At 39.9% G+C, this 18,599-nt stretch overlaps 1 protein-coding gene across 3 annotated transcripts in view; it reads left to right on the top strand.

The window, feature by feature from the left end:
- The first annotated feature begins 6,801 nt into the window (after window positions 1–6,801).
- LOC120791488 (SPHK1 interactor, AKAP domain containing) overlaps window positions 6,802–18,599 on the top strand; it is a 116,570-nt gene continuing 104,772 nt past the window's right edge. For all 3 annotated transcript variants that reach the window (XM_040129878.1, XM_040129875.1, XM_040129877.1), the window contains exon 1: window positions 6,802–7,054. The gene's annotated coding sequence lies outside the window, so the exon portion shown is untranslated. The remainder of the gene's footprint in view (window positions 7,055–18,599) is intronic.

Raw genomic sequence — 18,599 nt, 5'->3', positions numbered from 1 at the left:
GAAGCCTAATATGCATGTGATGTGTTTTCAGAAGTCGAGTCCCTTTACAGTAAGGACCATTTTTATTCTCTTAAAATAAATGTTTTATAACATTGAACTCATAATTCTAACTAAACGAGTGTACTCTGAGTTTACCCCCAATCCCCCCTCATCCATCAGATTTCGTCCTTCCGTTAACCTGTCACGTGACCACCTGATTCGGTGGTCACGTTATTCTCAGCATGTCCAGATGAACACCTCCAAATTTCTTTAGTTAATCCTTCCATACTTGAGCACCATCAGCCTCCAGCCAAGGAGCCCTGGATCTTGTCATCAACCTCAATGGTCATGGCTCATCCCAAGCCCACCAACTCTATATTTGCTCTGACCTCATTTTTTTTGCAATATTCTCAGCCTTCAGTGTTATTTTAGGAACGTGTTTTGGGGGGTCTACTGAGCCCAGGAGCTACAGGAGATCCTTGCCAACTTCCTAACACCAAATAATACTATGTTATAGGTAAAACTTACATGGTATTTAATTGCTTGTGAATTTTAACCTCCAAAGGCCTTAGAATGTTTTAAAGTGTGTGTCTCAAAGGGGGAGAGTACAAGTCACTTAGGAGGTCAGGAGAGCTTGTAAGACTGTTTCTATCAACTTTCACCAGACAGGACATTATGTTGGTCTGAAACCAGATACCTTGTCAGTTCTCTTTATCCTTTATTCAATCCTACTCAATTACCTCTCTCTCTCTCTCTCTGTCTCCCTGTGTGGGTGTATGCATTTCTGCTTGTAGCTCCCATCCTCCTCTGGGTTATCTAGTTCTTGCCTGTCAACATGTCACAATAAAGCTCTGTTCTTGGAGAGGCAGGGCTGCAAAATTAAGAATTACAAGCTTGTCCTGCACTTAAAATCCAAGCTGCTGTGTCTGCGCTGCACCAACATGCTGAAAATGGTGGTTTAAAGTGCTCTTTGAGGACAGTAACAGTAGCTGCTGTTCCTTGACATCAAACTAGGTCAGGACACTGTGTTAAGTCCAAATGTAACTACTAACACATGTATCTTCAAATACACAATTTCATGCTTCTTACACCTCTCTCATGGATCAACAGATTGTACTGTTAGACTATTGCCCTAAAATTTCTGGAGTTCTTGAAGAGTTGCAGTTGGTCCTCCTCGCATTACAAAGAGTGTGACTATTTAACAAGACATTGTCCTTGGACTCGTCCCCAAGTGTCACAGCTAGCTCGACACATGAATAAATAAGGCATGGAAATTACTTTAAGGGAGTAGACAATGACAGGCAAATATAGAGGTAGCACTTGAACCAAATGGACTTTTCTCATGAATAATAATATGTCTTTGTTGATAATTTAGGGTATACAGGCAAAGACAAATCTCCCATCAAATAGGGAAGCCTTCTTGACCTGTGGTGGTAATGAAAGGGTTCAACCGCTGCAAGAAGCTAATCCAGTGTTAGACGGACTTACACAAATGAAACTAATAAATAATATCTATGAATATATGTTTAACTAGAAAATGTATTGATAAATGCAATCCAAACGAGTCTATGGATATGGCAAAAAAAAAAAAAAAATTTGGTGTATGTAAATGTGTGGTTTCACAGGTTGAAATGCGGACAGGACAAATGCAGTGCCAGCCAAATTTAATCACATAACCTTTAACTAGAATATCTGTGTGATTCCCTCCTTAGTTTTACTTTGGTTGACAGCCAATCTCCACTCCTTGTTCTCACTATACTTGTTTAATAATATTGGATTCTTTGCCTCCCTCCTTCTTCCTCCTGACCTTTCTCTGTGATTACATCACTATTCCCCATCAGTGCTCTGACATTTCCTTGCCTACCCTCTGTGTTCATTACAGGCCTCGCGGGAGCAAACAACAAGGCCAGGGAGTTCAGAGGCCAAAACGGGCGGTTGGTCTGTGTTCAAACGGTGGTGAAGGAAAGGGGAACATCTGTTTGGCTGCCTGGGTCTGAGAAACTCCGTGAAGTCCATGTCCTCAGTGGACGGGAGAACACAGGATGACAGCAAGACAGACAAAGACCACTGCATTAGAAAAACAGCATGTCCTCACGTGTTGAAGTGATTCAATCAATCAAGGTTTAACGGTTGATTTGAGTTCAGGGTTGTCCAACCACAGTGGCACAATACTGTACCACACAGATGGATATGCAAACAACTTAATTAAAGAACATTATGCATACTGGCTTTGAAAAACTGTAAGTGGTGAAACATCTCCGATCTTCATTGGTGGCATTTTGTTCATTGCCTGACACACACTGAGCTAGTGTGACTGATGGATTTCAGGCGGTTACCTGAATTGATGTAGTGTAGTCCTCTGCAGAGGAGGTCTGATCACTAAAGAGGAACATGGGGCCCTTTTGAGCAGGATCTTACAGTATGTATCTATTTTTATCTCTCATCTGGAGATCCCTCCACACAGGCTGTGCTGTAACTCCCTCAGTAAGTTATTACTTTCAGTGATGACTCTGTAAACTACAGAACCGAAAACACTGTGCCACTCAAGGTCACGCTCATATACCATCAAAAAAATCACATGAAGATGTTGACAGTTCAAATCAGGAGGCAGGAGTGATGATATAACACCCAGCTGTTGAGTTTTTTGATATGTTACAAGAAGGGCAGGCTGCTTTCCAGCTGAATTGCAAATTAATTTTTGATGACGCATTGGTCTCATGCAAACGTGATAGCTTTTTATTTTTTTTTTTAAAGCTACAGGGCTTTATTCATGCTCATATTTCCCTCCATGACCATTTCCCTGACATATTCAAACTAATGTACAAAGTCAAGTCAAGTAAAACATTACCATATAGTCATTTAAAACACAACATATAGTGTGTTTCATGTATGATGCAGGTCAGTCCTGAAAAATCAGTTCTACCCCATCTGCAGCAAGTTTACAAAATTGCATCCATACTAGACTTTTATTATTTGTTCGTGAAGTAAGGAAACAATTAAAGGGCTAAACTGCTTGCAAAAAGCCTCTTAAAGCCATTTCACTGATCAAGGGTCTCTGTTAAATTTAGATAGAACCATACATGGGTATATGCCGTTTGAGCCACAAATAATAATATGCATTATTTGTTATTTGTCTTAACACATCATATAGCCATGTGACCTTACTGTTGATCTTAATTGAGTAATCACCTCTGACAAGGAGGTTATGTTTTCACCCTTGTCTGTTTGTTGGTTTGTTTGTCAGCAAGATTACGCAAAAAATACTGAACCAATTTGCACCAAAACATTGTGGAGTGATGGGATTATGGGTCAGGGAAGAACCCATTAAATTTTGGGGGGGATCTGGATCATTTACTATGAATGTGAATCTTTTTCTCTGAAGTCTGGTGTATGTTGTTTGACATTGGCCTTGGCGGAGTGGCACTTATGGGTTTTTAGATACTTTTGTCAGTAGAGGTGAAGACACCACTGGTTTACATCTGACCACATTGCCAAAAGATAGCTGTGATCTATTATACATCATAAAAAGGAAATCAAACAAAAACCAGAACAAATTAAAAAAATTACGTTTGAGAATAAAGCAATTGCTGAATGGAAGTATAATGCGCAACATAAGATAAAGGAGGATATCTATTGAAGAAATCATAGTTTTACACCTGTCAATGACATGCATGTTTAATACCAAAACCTCATAGTATATACTTACAATCTTTAAATATGAATACACTGATGATTTGACTCCAATGTTCAGCTGAAAATGTAAATGAAAAGGTAAGTATTTTACTCTCAAAGTCCTCAGGCTGTCAGTGCCCTCATATGCACTTTGAATCTGTGGAAAAGACAACATCCCACTGTCTACTTCTAATGCTTAGTCGTTTTGTGCAAAGAGTTTGTACCGAAGCTACTGAACCAGAAGCCAAGCTTATGTTTTATGCCCTATGAGGTCCTGATAAGAGTAAGAAATTCAAAAGCTGATGTGATGCGAGGCAAGCCTGAGCTCCAAAAATCACTCTCACTCCTCTCTCTCTCTCTCTCCCTGTGTCTCTATCCTTGTTTCACGCACACTCACGCAAATTTTAAATGCATACATATGAACAAAGTTGTATTATCTTGAGAAAATCAGACTCTACAGTGCCTGATTCGCCTCCAGTCTTCAGTGTCTTGGTGTCAAGGGTCATTCGCTCATCCTCTATGATAGACCAGAGAGAAATCATGCACAGGTGCTATCTTATAATGAAAATATCTGTAGGCTTAGTGATAAGGAGGAGACATACTGAAAGAGCCAAGAGCCAAGCTACTTTACGTAAGACCATAAGGTTAGTATTCATAAAATTTAATAAATTGAGAGGTGTTCCTGTGAGGAGACTAGCTGGATGATTTAATGCACATCATCTATCTGGAAGTACAAGAAACACATGGATGGCCCAAGAAATACAGGTCATATCAGATGAAGAGTTCCACTTTTGAGGACGTTATCAAAGAAATATTCAAGTGAATCTGTGTCGCTGTTACATTAAGCGCACACAAACACATCAAGGTTAGACATTTTCATGTCTGACTTGTCTCTGTAACTCACTTGCTTCTGTCATATTCCGCAAATGTTAAATCTAATGGCTAACTTTGCCATATTCTGAGAATTTTACAGTTTTGACTGAACAGCCAACAATTACAAAGCAATGCAAGTGATTGTGAGGCTGTACACTAGAGGCTGGGAATGTAATTCATTTTGAAGGTATTTGGTGATAAACTAAAGTACTGCACAAATTAAAATTGGACCCGATGATGGCGTTATATGGAAAGTTAAGGGGGGGTCTCCAAAGTTATTACAATTAATCTTGAAGTGACCATGACCATGAATGTCTGTACAAAATTTCATGGCAATCCATTTAAGAATTGATGGGATACCCGCTTTACCTGCTAGTGTGACTAAAAAGTGCAGATAGCAGCAGGTCTCAGAGATCAGAGATAGTGGTGAACTCTGAGGTTTGTGCTGGACGCATTTCATCTTGCAGAAAAGGAGATTAACTCATACTGCTCGCTGGCGTTGGTCGGATGAGCTGATTCAATCATTTGTTTTCCTTTAATGCAAGAGCAGTGAGAGGAAATCTGCATTAAAACCCACCCGTCGGAACTAAGTGCATAGTGCATCATTTGTGCAAATTTGACCGCCTGACCATTTGTGCAGTCAGTGTTTATTCACCCCAAACAGCCATGTACAATAGCTGTGAGCTAGCTAGCAGCAGATGCAGCGAACTTGACTCTGGGATCTTGCCTTTGTGTTTCTTGTTGAGCTCGACCTTTGACTGAACTCGGAACTCACCAGAAACTCAATTTATTTCCCTTTAGTCTCTCTGCTTTTTCTTCTCATTTATTTACATTTGTGAGGCGGGTTCATAAAGCCCGGGGGTTCGCACAATTACGCAATTTTTCCACTCAAGCTGAACATTTTCAAGTCGTGCTGCCACATATTTGTGTCCGTTTGTGTCGCAAGCACTGACTTTGTATCCAACCGCGCCGCCTCTAAAATCAGCTATGAGTTCTGTCTGAGCACAGTTAAATACCAGTATAAGACATTTTCCTTACCTACTAGGGGTTATATTTTTCTGGAAAACAAGATATATATACAGGTAAACAATAAATTGTTAAGTTAAGTCTATTGTCAGGTTAGTTAGTTGTTATAAGGTAAGGCCTAATATAATGTTCTGATTACCTTTGGACAGAAAAATATAGAGTTGCCACTATGACACTATCCCTACCCCTTCGAAATATATGTTTCTGTGTCTAGGCTTACGAATATTCCAACACACATCATAGACATAGGTGGACTTCCGCCTGTCTGGAGGATTCTTCCGGATGGCGATGTTGCAAGACCCAGCGTGCCTTACTGACTATTGTGAACACATCACTCGGAAAGCCATTCATTTTCCCGCTGATTGGTGCAGTCAGCCCTCTGACAGGCCACTCATCCACATGGTTAGAGAGAGAGAGAGAGAGGCTGAGAGCTAGAGAGGCACAAAGAGGTGGACAGCCAGAAGGAGAAAGACAGAAAACAGACAGAGAGAAACCAAGAGAGGAGCGACCTCGGTTGAAGGGTTAATGAAGGCCACCAATCCTTGCGGCAGATTACTCATCTCCTAACGAGCTTGCTCCGTCCCCCTCGCCACCCCCCCCATCACCATCCCCCTCTCCTGTTGACTCTCACTACCACCAATCACAACCGATTACTGTTTCTGAGTTTATAGCCCAAGGTGCCCAGTCTTCCTGCATTTTGTCAAACTCTACGTGCTTAAGAAAACTCTGGAAACTCGCTTGATGGGACAAAGTCATTCAAGGCTACAATTCCTTTAGATATAACAGAATTTTAGATGAGCTTTTAAGGCAGTGGAGAGGCTTATGACCATCACTGTGCTAAACCCTAAATCTGTCCCTGCGACAATTTTGGTACCTTTTATAAGTCAAACCCCTAATCTGTTCAGTCATTCATTGTGGTTTTTTTTTTTTAATTATGTTTTCTTTTCATTTTATGAATAACATAGATCTGTAAATTTAAAAGAAAGATGGTGAGGTGACGGTTTTGAAGCACATTTTTAAAAAAAACCTTATAAAAACTTGTACATTAGTTGTGTGTTCAAAAAATAATTTATTCCGTATTAAATATTCTGCTAATAATTTTAATAGTGACATTCATAGTGAGTTCTTCTGTCACCATAGTGAGTTCAGGGCTAGGGCGTCATGCAGGTACCGTATATCAAGCGCTCCCTTTGCAGTCGGGCGGGCCATTTAAACTCTCAGTGACCCGCCCTGCCCGGTGTTATACTCGGTTTCAGCTGCCGTAGGTCGCGTAGCATCTCACAACCTCGCTCTCCTGCCTCCAGCAGCTTGTGTTCAAGCGGCTTTTGTGGTGGAATCATTTTTGGTTTCGTGCCGCTCCGCAGCTCCTCTTGTTTTTTGTTTTGTTTTGTTGTTTTTTTTGTTTAGTTTTTTAAATACCATCTGTGGGCTTCAAACGGGCACTTCAAACCAGAAGCTGGAGTTTCCCAAAGGATTTTCTCACCCACGAGATGCCTCAAACAATGTAAGTATCTGCTGCTTGTGCTAGCATGCAATTAGCAAGTGAATACTTTCAGTCTGTTCAGTCGTGTCATTTTTTTTTTTAATTTTTTTTAAATTTTTAGGTCAGCTAGCTAGGCAGCCCAGCAGCTATACATTAGGCCAAGCTACTGTATGTGGCTGCTGACTGTTCATTGCAAGCAGGTCCCTGGTATTGCTGCCGGGTCATATTATTGGCTTACACGGATGCAAACACGAGCGTTGCCCCACCCTCGGCCCACGCACATAACAGACCTATCATCATAGCAGGTGAAAGCACAGGCGGCATTAAAGTCACTGGCGATGCCTGAGTCCCATTAGGTGTCCCAATAAATACTGGGACCTCCTGAGTGGGATGGAGCCGTTGCTAGTGTTACTGATTGCACCCCTGCTTTTTCCTGCTATGACAGGTCAGAGTATCTGCTGTGGAAAAAGGCCCTATTATTTTCCTATAAAACTGGCTTCGTGGGACACCCAACGCAGCTTTTGTCACCCATAGGACATGCAGTCAAATTCCAGGTTTCCCCTCAGACTTCATGTACGGCCAAGCAATAGAGAAACAATTTCACTCAACATCGATGGGTTTTTTTTGTGACAGCCTGTTTTAAACACCTACATCATTGCATCTGAACTGCTGAGCGCCTCCTATTTTATGGTGTAATGTGACACTGCGACTGCACTCATTACCAACGTTAAAATCAGGTCCCTGTGCTGATGGGCCTCTGCCGTGTAACATTTTGATCGTCTGCACCATGCCATGAATTTTTGAGGATTTTTAAAAAAAAATTATGCTTAACAGCCATAGTGTGTCTAAACCTGCCGCTACATATGAGCATTGCTATTTTATTTATTTATTTTTTTCTCATCTCAGTTCCCTTGACGATATATTAACCACAATGGTTAGAGGTGCTTTTGTCTGGAAATGGGCACATGGTGGCAGGAGCCTGGCCCAGTGGATTCCACATAATAGATGGCATTGCTCTCTGTGTCTAATGTGATTTTTTTTTTTATTTGAGAGGGGAAGTTAATTGCGGCCATTCCCCAAACCCTGTGCAGTGCTGATCTTGGCGCTTGCTCGTGGGGTCAGAGCCTAGAACTCCAAATTTAATCTCTGCACATATTCTAGATTCATAAAATAAATGTGTTCCCTGTGAGTTGGTTTACAGAAATGCACTGTGAAGTGAAAGACTCAAGCGTGAACACACACTCTAAACATCCACACACAAATTTTGTTTAGTGATAAAAGTGTTAAACTGATGCATTTTGTTATATGATAACGTAAAGGTCAGAAACAAATTCTACCGGCTGCTTTTTACAGTTTGGTGTCTTAGCAGAGGTAATCCACGTGACATGTACAGTAAGACTATTTGCTATTGCACTGTTTTGTGTGCTGACAAAATGTGCGTACTGGCACAAGTTGGACTTTGTTGGCATTTGTGTCCTCTAGATCTCATGCTACCACTTTATCACCCAAAAAACAGTGTTGCGTCACCTGTGCACATTGTTTGGTTTTTGTAGGTTGCACGAATATGAATATATTGCCTAAAATGCAAATGCACTTCTGAGTTCTAGCAGAGTCATAGGCTATATTAGGCCTGTTTTTGGTAGAATAAAGTCGTTGTTTTGTTTTCAAAGGTAATTGTTTAATTATAAAATTTTTAATGATGGCTGCCATATTCTTCAAGGTCCTTGAAATAAGTAGCTTGAAATAAGAAATAAGACAGCTTTTTCTGTCCACAAATAAGTTGTTAGCCTTGCTATTTTTACCTTTCCTTCTAGAAAGGCCTGTTCACCTTCTACAAAGATCTACTAGAGTTTACTTAAGGTAGAAAGGACAAAACTGCTGCATCAAGCAGGGGGGTGTGGAAACTCTCTAAGTTGCATCTACATTTTGTAGTTCAGGTTTTTAAGCCAGATGCATTTTTAGACATATCTTTAGATATAAGTGACAGGAAGAAATGTGCATAATGGAACGTGATATTTATTTATTTATTTATTTATTTATTTGATTATTTAGTTGCAACAAACGAGTGTTCCTCAGTGTGGAATCAAGATTATTCCTTTGTTGCTATAACTGTGCACTGCACAAAGCAAACTCAAAAAATGGCACACTGTCTTACCACCAGAGAAATGCAAAATCCCACCTTGTCCTTCACCTAAAATTTTCACTCAAATAAAGGGGATTTTTGCTGTGTCCTTTGACGCTGGAAGACCCTTCTCTTATTTGCCTTTCCTTCTCGATGTTCTCATGAGAAAGAAATAAAAACAAACTAACACATACATACGTCCAAATACACATACAGTTTATTTGTATATACATATGCTAATGCACAGAGCTTGTAATGTTTAATACGTCGAACACATGCAGTTGAAATAGCTCAGTGGTATTATGGTGTGTACTGTTTAGGTGGTGCTGAGCCCCAAGAGCCCTGGACTTGTTCTGGTTGATAGAGGGAAATTTTCCTTTGCTCTTTTCACAACTTGACCCAAAAGAGCCTCAGTAGGAAAGGCTTATTCATTGTTCACGTTGCTCTGCTACAGTCAAAATTGATTTTTTGCATTATGTTGAATGTTTTAAAATCTTTCTTTGGAGTGAAATTTTTGAAATAAGAAAATTTAAAGTTGTGCTTTCATAAGCATGTGCTAAGCAGCAGGGGTGGAAATCTTTACACGAGAGCTTCCCCAGAAGGCCTGTGCATTTCAGAACCATGGTGGGAAGAAATCAATTTTTAGAAACTCATTTCACGTGGTTTTGCACTGACATATACGTATCTTTACTTTAGCTTTTGTTAAGAAATGGTATTTTCGTCTTTTCCCCTTGTGAAAAAATGTGTGTCAATGCCTTTTTATGCTTTCCTCCTTTCATAATTCTTCCTTGACTGAATGACTGAAGGCTTTAGAGGTCGGGTTGTCTGACAAGGATTTAACCCCTGATCCGTTACAAAACACTTATGTTATCTAGAGCAGAGTTCAAAAGTAGAGGAAGAAGACCGTCTTATATCGCTTTTGGGAGACTGTTTGTACAGTTTTCTAAAGAAGCTACCAATTTTGTGGGGAAAATGTTGTAAATATTGTTTTGCATCAAATGCTCTTCAAGAGGTGTAAGGATTGTTCTTCTGTCTGTTCAGACTACTCATATCACATTGCAAGAATTTGACTGGACACTTCTGCTGTAGTATCTACTGTAGGACATAAAAAGTGTGTTTTGACTTGTATTGGTGTGGTTTCTGAGGAGAACTACAGTGTTGAGTGTTGCCAGGTCTGGGGCAGCCTGCATATAGAGAAAAAACTGCTTTAATGGTAAATAATTGCCCTTTGGAGAGAAATAATTTTACTTATGGTTTGTCACTTTTAGCAATACCACTCAATGTTTCAATATAAAAAGGAACTAAAAGGACAAAACAGCCAGACCAGTCCTACCCTCTCTGCTGTGCACACCAGTGGTTTGTCTGAGCCCATGTTATAAAACTTTATTGGATTGGCTCTACTGCGACCAGTGGGGGCTTGCTGTGAAATGGCGTCTGGAACTAAAGCCCCACAGGGAAAGCTGACAGCAAGGTTAAGAGGGGCCCTACAAGGTCCAAGGGCAACTCAGGGTGGTTAGAGAACACCAAACTGGTATCCAGAAATTAGATCAGATTCATTCATTCAACGGGGGGGGACCCCATCGAAAATACTTCACATATATGCATTTTTGGGTGGAGGAAGTTACATGAATAACATGTAAACCTTCACTGGGTATATTTTTGTCCATAATGGATCCTTTCTAATATGACCTCCACAGCTGTCCCATTACCATGTGACTGTCATCATTTTCCTCAAGGATTTGACACATCACTGCACTGTGGAGGCCTCAACTAGACATGCATGAACTCACTAAGGGCCATTACCAAGGTAGAATACCACTATATGCTGAGCTGGCATTGACTCTTGTTTTGCTTTTATTTATTTTTTCTTATGTGAGTAACAACAGAATTTTGTTTGTCTACTTTTTGATATATTTTCAGAAGTGTATTTACTTTATTCAGAGAGGATAATCATGTTTTTGCAACTTTCTGTTGCTTGTCGAGAATTTAAGCGTTTATGAAAGCATCTGAAGCGCTGACCAAATCATTTGTACATTATACATACTAATACAGTGCACTGCATACACACCGTAACAATGTTTCCCACAGGTTGAAAATTTACTTGTGGTGCTGGGTAGTATGCCGTCAGACTCGCACACTATCGAGCGGGAGAGCGTAACCCAGACTGTTTTCTGTAGCTACAACTTACAGATGTCCCCTAAACACCTCACATGCAGGCTATCGGTAGATGCTAGCTAGGTGGCTGCACACAGAATAACCTCTCCTCCCCACTCAGTTGCTGCAGCGCATGCAACTAAGAAAGGTCTGTGGCCAAAAATAGTTAGTTTTGAAAACAGTGAAATAAGGTGTTCCAATGTAAGATTTATTTAAGTTCAAATTTATTTAAGCTTTTATCTACCTGGGCGGGCCCCTAGGTAGAGCCTATGAATTGGACATGCTGCTGTAAAGTACATATAGTAGAATACACCACTTACTATATGATAAACTTGGCAGGCTGGCGGTGGTACTCTCCCAGTCTGAGATAAATCATCAAGCTAATTAATCTTAGGGTTATTACCAGGGTAGTAGGCTGTATCCTACAGAGTTTATTTTTGTGAATAATATCTTACTGTAAAACAAGAGGAAGGTCAGCACTTATACTCCTAACTTTATGGTTAAACAACGTGAGCAGGCAAACATTAATGCATTATACAGTGCACAAGTGTGTAAATGCATATTAGGTCCATGTACGTGTGTACTGGTCATGATTATCTCCTCCAAGGTTGTCTGTGAGACATTTGCTATGGTCCACTCCAGTTTGTCATGTTTTAATACTAATGTTTTGTAATAATACGCTCATTATAGAAATACTGTATGTGACCTTTTTAATTAGCTTGCATCCAAAGTAAACTGTAACTGCAAACACCCATTTTGGTAATTTGATATTGTCCTTAAAAAGTACAAAAAATTATAATACCACAGATGGTACATTATATTATTTTAAAGAGAAAAGGATGGTAATTCTTTTTCTTCCTCCGGTCTCTTTCCTTCCTCTGTTTAATGCCATCTGCTCTTTTCTTTTTTTCTCTTCCCAGTTTTTTTTCCCACTTCTTCTCATCCCCTTTTTCTCTCTCCAAAGCAATACTCTGGCCTTTTAGCTTAGCTTGTGCCCTTCAGAGGCTCCTAATCTACTGTATGAGACTGCGGAGGAAGAGAATTAACTATTGTGTCCTTATTGCAGTTGAACAGGTTGATTTGGTGGTTGGATTTTAAAGCTTCATCTATTAACCTGTAAACCCTCCAGGAGAAAGCTGTGGCCTCTCATCCCTGTTTGTGTGGCCTTCAGCTTCTACAACGAAAGGGAAAGAGATCATGCTTTTCTATGGTTTTTCCACTTTTTTGGCTGTAATTATACCAACTTTCCCCCGCAGGTTCCCTTTGTTGATAAAGGCTTTACTGATAATAAAATAATATACCTAATTAAATCTCAGCCTCCCAAAGACTTAGACAGTTTTGGTACCTTCAGCTTTACACTTTTTTAATTTCTGACTGTTATACTCCTAACTCGCACCTTTCACATACTGATGATCTATACCACCAGATTTCATACTATGATTTTCATAGTATCAGTATAGAAAATTATTAGTAGGCCATAGTAAACTTGCATACTAACAGTAAATGTATCCCGGGAAAACCAAGACTCATTGCAGTCAGATTTGTTCTCTGCCCAACACAGACTCATATATGTAGCAAAGTATAAATGCTTTGGATCTCATCTGGATTTTAGCTGGATAGAAGACACTTGAAATGACAAGTAATAAATTTGGGGCCTAACAATGTACATGCTAAAATGTCCTTAATAGAATGTGTGAGCAGCTTTTGAAGCTTTACCCAGCAGTACATAGACAGAAGGCTGGCTTGGCTCCAGACAGTCTTATCAACAGCCAGTCAGAGAACCAGTGGCTCAATGGATGGATGGCACATAACAACTAACCCTAAAACTGTCCCATGATGAATGGCCCCAATTATGGCCATGACCTTTCTCTTTGTTACTCACTCTTTCTCCATGATTCCTTTCCGTTGTATTTCTGTTGGTCTATTTACCTTTCCGTCACCTCCAGTTTTAGAGATGTTGCTGTGACTCACTCACTTCCGCCTCTTTTGCCTTTCCTTCCCTCTCCCTTGCTATTTGTCTTTCTTATTTTGATGGTATTTTTTTTCTTTCCCTGTATCTTTCTCAGTGTGGCCACATCTGGTAAACCCTGTCTTGCTAAAACTGGCAAATTTGAGTAAAAATCAATTTTTAAGAGATATTTTGCAGTTATCTTTTGGCAATTTATCTAACATAATAGCTTATTAACCAGGAAGCAATTTATCAAATCTTTTGACTGGGCTGTAATAAAATCCATCTTAGATTGTGCATGAGAGTTTCAAGGCACAAAAAAAAGAGAAATAAATAAAACCTGGGGGGCTTTGGATGGTGCAGGAGAAAAAAATCCCTCACCCCAGCAGAGATCCAGTTTCAATCTTTGGCTGCAGTGCTTTGGGCTTGGCTTGGTGCTCCATCAAACCATTTATACTCTCATCTACATGCTACTTTCCTTTTTTTTTATAAAAATACTATGCCTCCCTAAATTATCCTGTCAGTTTAAATTTGAGAATTGCCTCCTTTCTGGTTCACTTCATCCGAACAATTAAGTCTAAGGGTACCACTCTTCTCGCTTACCCATGATGCTTTCATCTCCTAAATGCTGATTACTGAATATTAATTAGAGGTGCAGGCAGTTGTTGCAAATGTTGAGACTTTATGTGCTACTAGGTGGTCATAATTCTGGCCTGAATAGTAACGGAAAACATGCTGACATGATGTCACAGTAACAAGTGCACATTGATGGTCTAGAGAGCTGAAACATTATATAAATAGGAAAGAAGTGCAGGGATATCAAAGCCAATGACAAGAAACATGTTGCTGACCAGTGAGAATCAGGTCACCGGAGCTCAGTTTCCTTCACAAGTGTGTGGAGTCTGTAATAGAAAACTGCCAGTTTTTCTGCAGAGAGATGATAGACGTCAGGCCTCCATCCAAATGTAGCACACATGTTAACCATATTTCTAGAAAATTTGCAAAAGAAAATGTAATTTTAATGTGCATTTACATCCCTCTACGATTATGTGAAGAGTAGGAGTTCAGCAAATCAAGAAACAGTTGATGGTGTTAATTCTCAAGTCTAGTGCCATTAAACAATTGAAGAAGAAGAGGGCAGAACAAGATGACATAATTAAGAGCGTTAATCAACCACGGAAAACCGTGTAGAGAACATGATAGAAATATGGCATTTGTGTCTGTTTCATGTGTAATTTGAGGAACGGTCTTCGCATCAGTCCATGCAGATCTGATATTTTTTAAGTCTCATTCTTCATGTACGTCTTGATTTATTCACTGAGTCCGTTTCCATTGCACTTTGTCACACTTTCTTTTTATCGATACACCAACTTTTCCCCTCATCTGTCTCTCTGTGTGTGTGTGTGTGTGTGTGTGTGTGTGTGTGTGTGTGTGTGTGTGTGTGTGTGTGTGTGTGTGTGTGTGTGTGTGTGTGTGTGTGTGTGTGTGTGTGTGTGTGTGTGTGTGTGTGTGTGTACGCGCGCGCAATTAGGTTCATAAGTATTTGGACAGTGACACAGTTTTGAGAATTTTTTGTATCTGTACACCAACGCAATGGATATGAAACAAAGCCATCAAGATGTGATTGAACTGTAGACTTTCTGCTTTGATTCAAGGGGTTTAACAAAAATATCATATCAACTGTTTAGGAGTTACAGCCATTTTTATACAGCCAAGTGTTGAATTTGCATTTGGTAGCTGTTCATAAGTGTCTATGCAAATGAAGGCGGGGAGGAAATAATTCGGCTAAAAAAACAAACAAAATAAATAAAAATATAAATTATATGATTATTGCCATATTTCAACTTTTTTTATTTAATTTCTGATGTTTCCACTCAGGTTTTTTAATGTATAAAATTATAATAATAATTATATAATGTAATAAAAATGAGCTCAAAAACAGGTGAATGGACATCCACTACAAATAAAACTGCTGTGGATGAAGCACTAACAAAGCCCTCTTTTGCATGCTCAGTGGGTTACCTTTTAGTTTCATACATTGCCTCTGAAACAATCACTGTTAAAATTTGCATGCTCCTTAATAGCAACCTTAAAAGGTTGAACATTTCTTGCCTTATTTGTGAAGCTTTGTTATTTTCATACACAATACCAGGTATTTTCTTTACATTAAATCCTACATGCATCAACCCAACCCAAGGATCTGTCTGGAATAAATGAAAAGACAAAATTTGCCTAGCTAGTTGAACAGTTGAAGAAGCGTTTTCAAAAGAAAACGTATCTTCACCATGATACCAGCTGAAATTTGTGGCGCTGTAAAGATGAGGAAAAAATACATTGAAAGAACTCTCCTCTTAATTTTCATCTTTGCTTCTTCTCGCTAGTTTACTGTGCACTATTAATAGCCCTGGCTTGATTTAGGGTGGTGTGCCCGTGTGTCCAGGTGCCTTGCTGTGTTGTTTATGCCCTTCCCTTAGTATTCAATTGTCTCTCCCTGCTCAGCCTTTCTTTCTCCCTTGTTTTTTTCCCATGGCCACTCCTCTAACTTTTCTTCCTCTATGCATGTGGGTTTTGTCCCTTCAGGCAGAAACAGAAAAATGTCTTCTTGCAGATAAAGACTGCAGGTGAGGGTTTTAGCAGATGAATTGGAAGATGGGGTCAAGCAGTGTTTTGGTCGGAGTGTGGCTGTTCTCACCAGTTTCCTATTCCCAGACTGACAAAAGTCATGTTTATTTTATAGAAAAAAAGGAGATAAGAGCCCATCTTTGAACTTGATTGTCTCTGGTCTGAATGGATCAATTACATATCAAAAAATCTTAATAGTCCTGTCTGTTTAGATAAAGGTTGAACAAAACAGAACACATCCTTTTGTGTTGGCACATGCTCCTATTTGGACTGCCAGATAAGAATGCCCTTAGCTATATTCTTTTTGTAGACACATGGCTTTCTGACTGAACTTCTCTTGAGCTTTAGATGAGGACAGATTTCAGAAAGATGACATGTTGTCGTAAGTCCTCACTGTGAGTAAAGAGAATTCAGTTAATAATCCATCCAGGGTCACCAGGGTTTTCTTTGATCTTAGAACAGGCACCTTCACAGTGGGGACAGGAAATTTGTGAGGTACTGTTCAGTTTCTCGGCCAAGCTGTTAGGAAAATCGAAAGCAATGCCTTTTAAGCAGAATTGTGCAGCAAAATACAGATTTGATGACCAAACATTAGCCAAGCTACTAAAGTAATTATCTTAGCGATTGGCAAGTATCCTTTGAAGTCCTTTTCAACATTTGATGACTTGACTTAGGAGTTTGTTGTGACCAAATCATCTTCATCAGGTGAGGGCTTTAAACATGTCGAACAGTGTGTTTTTAAAAACAAACAAAAAAAAAAAAACTCCCATTATTTGTTTGTGTCCTAAAGGGTTGGAATTATAAGTTTTGTTTCTATACTGAATGTGCCATAATGGGTCAACAAAGACTGGCGACCCATTAACCTATTTCGCTTAGAAATGCAGGTGAGTAATGCACCCCACAATCGCCATATATTGTAGGACATGAGTATATCCTTTAGGGCCCCAGTATATCATAATCTGTTGTGGGCCCGGAGATTACATCATAGTGTATTGAAGTCCTGGAATTTGTACCCAGTTTTCAAGTGTTAGTTATTTTAGGGCAACTTCATGGTGATAAATAGGGAAATTTTTGACTTCATGTGTTGATGAATGTCTTTTAAATACACCTTAGTCTGAACTGGTCAAACTGACTGTCACTGCAGCAAGCCAGGGGCCCAGGCAACGGTTTAATTGTCCGTCAAGAGGTGTGGAGAGCAGTCCCTTTTGTCAAAGTGGATCCACACCTACGATCCACACAGAGTGGATCGTAGGTGTACAAGGTGCATTTATGCCCGGTTAATCTCTCCCCATCTATGTGTACTTTAGAGGAGGCAGGAGAATTTTGCCTCAGAACGGAGACATGTAAAACATGTTACATCAGGGCAAGGAAGCCAGCTGGAAAAATGTCCTTGCACATTGTTTGACTCTTGAAAGGAAGAATTTTCATATGTATGTTTACATCAAAAAGAACTGAAATCTTACAGTATCTTTACTTTTCTTCAATACATAGAGAAAGTGGAGTGCATCTATCTCGTTCCATGTGTGGGGTTGTCAGTGTGGGTATGGGTTTTTTGTTGTTTATTTTTTACCTCTCTGGGACCTTTTTTCCAGTATAAACTCCGACCTTGTCGGGACCAGACACTCATGGGGAGCAAAGCCCAGTCCAAATGAAGCAAAAAGTAATTTTTGAGTTCCTGGTTAGGGATAATGTTAGGGTTTGGGCTAGGCTGTCCACAGTGAATGGAAGTCAATGCAATGTCCCAACAAAGATAGTACTTTACTAATTTGGAATTGTATTATTTAATTATAATATTTATTTCTTTTTTTTTTGCTTTTATCCAAAGCGACTTACAAGTGAGGGATAACACTAAAGCTTCAGTACAAGAGGAGACCTTGATATTATTACTAAGTACTAGATCTGTTCAATAAGACAGTGCAAGGAGATCAGGTAAAGAAGTGCACAGAAATTGCTAGTTAGGTGTGTTAGAGGTGTTGGGAGAGGAGGTGCTCTTGGAAGTGTGAGGTCTTCAAGAGATTCTTAAAGATGTAGACGGACACCTCTGCTTTGATAACATTTGGTAACTCGTTCCACCATCAAAGAACCACAAACAAGAACAGTCTGTACTATGATTGCCTTGTGTGCAGGGATGGCGATGCCAGACGATGTTCCTTGGAGGAACGCAGTGGACGAGAAGCGGCAAAAGCCTGTATGATTGAGTTCAAATAGATGGGTGCAGACCCAGAAGACACTCTGTAGTCAACCATTAGTGACTCTATTTTGATTTTGGCAGCCATAGGTAGGCAGAAACCGGTTTCTTGTGACCTTGGTTGGGTTGAGAGATGAAGAGGGGATTTTGATGTTGATATTGTGATGGAGAGATTGATTGATTGGTTGGGATGACTAAGAGTTCAGTTTTAGAGAGTTAGTCGAAGGTGGCATACCTTTTTATCCATGTGGTTATGTCTGAAAGACAAACTGAGATCCGTGCAGAGACTGTGAGGTCATCTGCTGGGAATGACAAGAGGGTATAGTTGGGTGTCGTCTGCATAGCAGTGATATGAGAAACCATACCAGTGGAAAATTGGACCCAAGGAGGTGGTGTATATTGTAAAGAGAAGGGGCCACAGCACCCAGCCATGGTTAACCCCTGTGGGGAGGGGATGGGGTAAGTTTGTATGTCTTTGCCAAGACACACTGAAAGAACGACTAGTGAGATAAAATTCAAGCCAAGTAAGTGC

Source organism: Xiphias gladius, chromosome 7 (assembly GCF_016859285.1).
Source record: "Xiphias gladius isolate SHS-SW01 ecotype Sanya breed wild chromosome 7, ASM1685928v1, whole genome shotgun sequence".
Lineage (NCBI taxonomy): Eukaryota > Metazoa > Chordata > Actinopteri > Istiophoriformes > Xiphiidae > Xiphias > Xiphias gladius.
Note: the sequence above shows the minus strand (reverse complement) of the source record. Positions and strands in the feature narration are given on the sequence as shown.